This window comes from Clinocottus analis, unplaced genomic scaffold (genome assembly GCF_023055335.1).
Source record: "Clinocottus analis isolate CAN_PGR_092001 unplaced genomic scaffold, fCliAna1.0.p SCAF_6, whole genome shotgun sequence".
NCBI classification, from domain to species: Eukaryota; Metazoa; Chordata; class Actinopteri; order Perciformes; family Cottidae; genus Clinocottus; species Clinocottus analis.
The window spans coordinates 19,501,450-19,506,288 of record NW_027176218.1 but is presented as its reverse complement, the minus strand read 5'-3'; positions in this window follow the sequence as shown (position 1 = coordinate 19,506,288).

Here is a 4,839-nt window from a genome sequence, read left to right as displayed (position 1 = left end):
GTTGCTTTGCTCATGATTTTCACCTCAACATATTAAACATTGAGTGGAAATGATGATGGTAAAACGGTAAAGTATTGATGCCGTAAATTGCCAACGAGCAGCAGACGGACAGGACCGCAGTACGTCTTTGTCTCCTTCTTTTGCTGCGTTTGTTTTCTTTCTGTCTCCCTCTTGCATCTTCTCTTCTTCCCACAATGCTCCCTTTCTCTTTCCCCGCTTCCTCGGACATGATAATTCATAACTGGCCAAGTCCGATAACTGCGAGAAAAAGGGAAGAGTTGGCAGGAGCATGAGGCCTGGGCTTATTTAAGAGCCTATAAATGATGTGGGGGGGGGGGGGGGGGCGCGACCTTTCAACTCTGCTGACCTTTGACAGTGGGGCGACGTTTTCAGGGATTATCTACTCTGCTCCATGCTCTCCTCACGGGTGAAAGACTAATGCAGGGTGTGTGTGTGTGCGTGTATGTGTGTGTGTGTGTCATACACAAGTGATTCACAGCTGAGGACACACTCTCAGAGAGACTGTTGCAGCGCAGTCAGTCATGCTGAGCCCCGCTAAGAAAAGGTGAAACCTGTTATTTATCAGCGTCGTGAGGTTTCACCGCAGTAAAAATGAGCAGAGATAGAGACAGCAGAAGACTAACGGCCCCACTATAGTTCAAACCTGAGAATAGCTATGTGTATAAAAGAAAAAAGTATAACACCGAGGTTTTAGTGGAGATGTTATCTTTTCTAACGTGTTCACTGTGTATGAACCCTAGTGGTGGAGTAGTACACACAGTACACATAACCTTTGTACATTGTAATTGTACCTTAGGGCCCAGATCACCCACAAAACCACCGCCTCGATTTGCTCGTGGTTTTTAGAAGTTTCCTCAGATTTCAGCTCCAGTCGTTGCGTTGCGCTGCTCTTCAATGTCACACGCAGCCCAGGTAGATCAACAAATCTAATCGAGCAAGAGGCGGGCTTTAGGGACTTTGCCGGCGACTTCCTGTTTTGATGCCGGAAGGTGTGGTAGGACCAGCTAGCTAGTTAGCTGTCGGGCTGTGAGAGAGCTGAGGAGTATGTAAGAGGGAAGGGGGGGGCTAAAGAAACAAGCAATGTGCTAACGTTAAAAAAAAGCCACCGTTCAGGTTTCCCTCGAGGTTTTTACTTTCAAGTACTTCAAGTCTGCGTTTAGCCCTGGTTGCCTCTTGGTTTTTACCTTTACTTGTATAAAAACATAAGAAAAGGGAACATTGCGTCTGTCACTCATTAGCCTGCAGAGATGTGATGGCGGCAGAGTAAATATAAATAACATTCAAAAGGTGTACAGTCGGTGTTCGCCCGTCCGGGCAACGCAACCAAGGATTAACTTTGCCTCCCCTCATAGGAAGGGCAAAGAAAAACAAGAATTTCAACAAGAGTTCTACAGAATGATTGATCATCGTTATTGTATAGTTCAGCTACATTAGTTTGAATGGCGCCAAAGAATGTGTGGCAGCGAATGAAAAGACGTAAGCTCCGTCTGTATTTTGGATACTTGCAACACTTACTACCGCTGAATATTTTAAACTTTAAAGAGCTCTACACGTGGTTTTGTATGTTTTTTGAAAACCATGCAACTGTGTTTTAAAAGTGTACTTTTGTGCACCGTGCACAGCAGTCACCGGTTCCCTGTTCAAGAGACTTGACATTTGCTTGAGTTGTGTAATCCATCACAGTGTCTGCATTCACTTTTGTCACAGGTTTCAAGTATTTTTTTTCTGGTGAGGTGATTAATGGCCAGTTTTTCAACAGAACCGGTCTGAATTTAGACTCCACTATCGGCGATAATGAAACATCGCAACGTACCCTCATGATTTTTACCAATCCAGCAACGTGTGAATTTCAAAATATGCTTGGTAAGGTTAATGCAACACAACTACTTAATTAGCTTTTGGAAAAGGTCATGAAATACGTACTTAGGTTGACAACAGAACTACACCTCCCTCTGCATTCGGCCTCCACACTTTCTTGTTCATGATCACGTACAAAATAATTTTGTGGGATATCTACAAATTACGGCGCATTATTAATGCTGGATAATGAACAACCTGGACATTGAGCGCAGAACGTATACGGAACTGCAGCGGGTAAACAAAGCGAGCAAGTTTGAAAAGTTTTCTACTTTCAGACAGAAATAAATGGAACTCAACAGTATCCCAGAACAGCACTGATATGCAGTTAGAATGCGCAAACAGTGGCATGGTCCTTTTGAGATTATTTAGGAACCAATAAGAAGAGGTGTTTTATAGAAAGTCATATCTGTAATGTCTGGCTCAAAACAGGAAATGTCTCTTCAATTTAAATGCATTATACGCGCTGAATTAATACACGTCAGAAGGGTTTCCAGATAAGAGGGAAAACAGAAAACAGCGAAAGGTAAGAGGAGCGGAATCCGCTCGCTCCCTCTCTCTCCCCATAATAATCTGCTCATTTAAGTATTTTTACGGGGCCAAAGCAGCAGCTGCGCTTCTTCACTTTAAGACTGCAGAGTACACTCAGAGTGCCAGGATTGCACTCAGCCTCTGTCTCGGAAGACATCCACTGCGCCGTTTAATACGACTTCCCGGGGCCAGATTTACTGTGATGGCTTTTGAGGCAAAGAGGTATAATATGACAAAGCATGGCCCCCGTAACCCCAGGATGTTCCACAATGTTTAGTGGCGAGACCCATTTAGCCGGAGGATTGGCAAATATATTGCTTTTCCTCCCTTCTCGTGTACAGGATTTCAATGAAATGGGGCCGTAAATCAGGCTTGAATTCAAACTTGTGACTGCTCTCTGACTGTAGAGGCCTCTGTATTTTAGCTGCATGGAGGGGGCATTGTACTGTATCGCCATTTGCATGTTTTATCTCCGTTGAGACTTACATGAAATAAAGTGGGACAAATAACAAATAAAAGTTACATTTTTTGCAGAAATATAGTAGGCGATAGACACATAATTTCTGATACAGGTTTTGTGTCAAAAGTTTTTTTTCTTTTTTCCCATGGTGCCCACCTCCGAAGGGGGTTATATTTACATCACACACACACACACACACACACACACACACACACACACACACACACACACACACACACACACACACACAGTGCTGGGGGACACGTTGATGGAATGTGAATGTCAGCGGTCTCTTTATTTTCTCTCCGTATAAAACACTGAGCAGTAATTAACAGCAGGTATCCTCCCTAGCCGCAGGGTAATTGACTGTTTCAAAGCGCCAACACTTCATAACCCAGGCTGTGTGTGTGTGTGTGTGTGTGTGTGTGTGTGTGTGTGTGTGTGTGTGTAACAGACAGAAACTGTATGTGAGAGAGAAACCAAAAGTCTGTTTTTGTGTGCTCGAGAGTATTAAAATGAACTCCTTTTATATTCCACACCTCCCCCCTCATCTCTCCTCCCTTCCTCCCAATAAGGATAAGGGTCAGCGGCAGTGGGCAGAGCCACTCAAACGATGCCGGATTTCTTTCTTTATGAGCGCATTAACATTCAGGCATATTCATTATCAGTAAGTGTAGTAAGATGGACCTAGAAGGAGACCTTGTGCCACCGTCGCCCAAAAAAACGTGTTCATTTGAGAACATGAGCGAGATGTTGTCGAGTCAAAGCGGACATCTTTGGATTTAGAAAATCTAGTTCCTGAAAAACATAGTGGTAGTATTTCCATTTACTTTCATAATTTTCAAAGTTCCCTTTTTTGTTGCTAATAACATCCTCATTTGACGGAAACCCAAACAGGCAGAGCCAAAGACCAACTCTATCTGGCCCCTTTCCAACACCTCAACCCACATTTAGCCCATTTACTTGAGGAATACATTCTTGAATAGAGGTCAAATGCTACACCCCTCTGCGTAGTCCGCTGACACAGTATGATTCAGTTCTCATCGTCATGATAAATATATAGTTATAGGATTTTAGGAACTTATTTTTTTCTAAATCACATTAAAAAAAAGATTACAAAATGCAATTTTGAATAAAATAATGAAAAAGCAAATGCAATAACCAGCGGTTATAGTGTGCTAAATTTGACATTTAGAGTAGTTGGTCAGCATGGCGCCCTCAGTGGTAAGCACACACGCACACACCTTTGCTGCTATATTAATGCTCTGAACATACAGCCCACATGTAGCACTCAAACTCATGCTGAGCAGAGTGTTTGTGGTCAGCTGCTCGATGCTCACACGGGGCCACATGTGCTTTTCTCAGTCATCCTCAGAGGGAACATAAAGTTAACGAGAGGCTCGTTAGTCGTCTGTTAATTATACGGCGCGTTTGCTAATTGATTTGTTAATTAGAGTTGAGAGGGGGCTGATTGGTATCTGTTTATCCATGTTAATAGGTGTTACAGGATTCTGACCAGGTGTTTCATAAGTTGTAATTTGCACAACAACAGCAGCAGCAGACACAACATGGTGACCAAAAGGTGCCTCCACAATTAAAGCTCCTCTGAGACATGCGCCCCTGATTGGCCATGACGCTAATTAATGTTAATTTGCGTGTTAACAGTTACAGGCCTTTTTGTAACCGACAGCAGTGCTTGGCCTTTCGCCGTTTAGTTTAATCCGGCTGTTTGACATGCTGTGAGCACGTAATTCCAATAAACCCTTTGGAACCAATTCTGCTCTGTTTCAATAAATTTGCCTATTAAAAAGAAAGAAAAAAAAAGGACAGCCAGCTGTTTGCTGTGATGAGCTGCACGGCACTTGTTCTTCAAAAAGATACTCAAGGAGAGAGGGACATGTCAGGGTTAGAACAAAAGGCCCTGCTAAACGATTACACACAATGTACTTATGTCAAATATTGGGACAAAA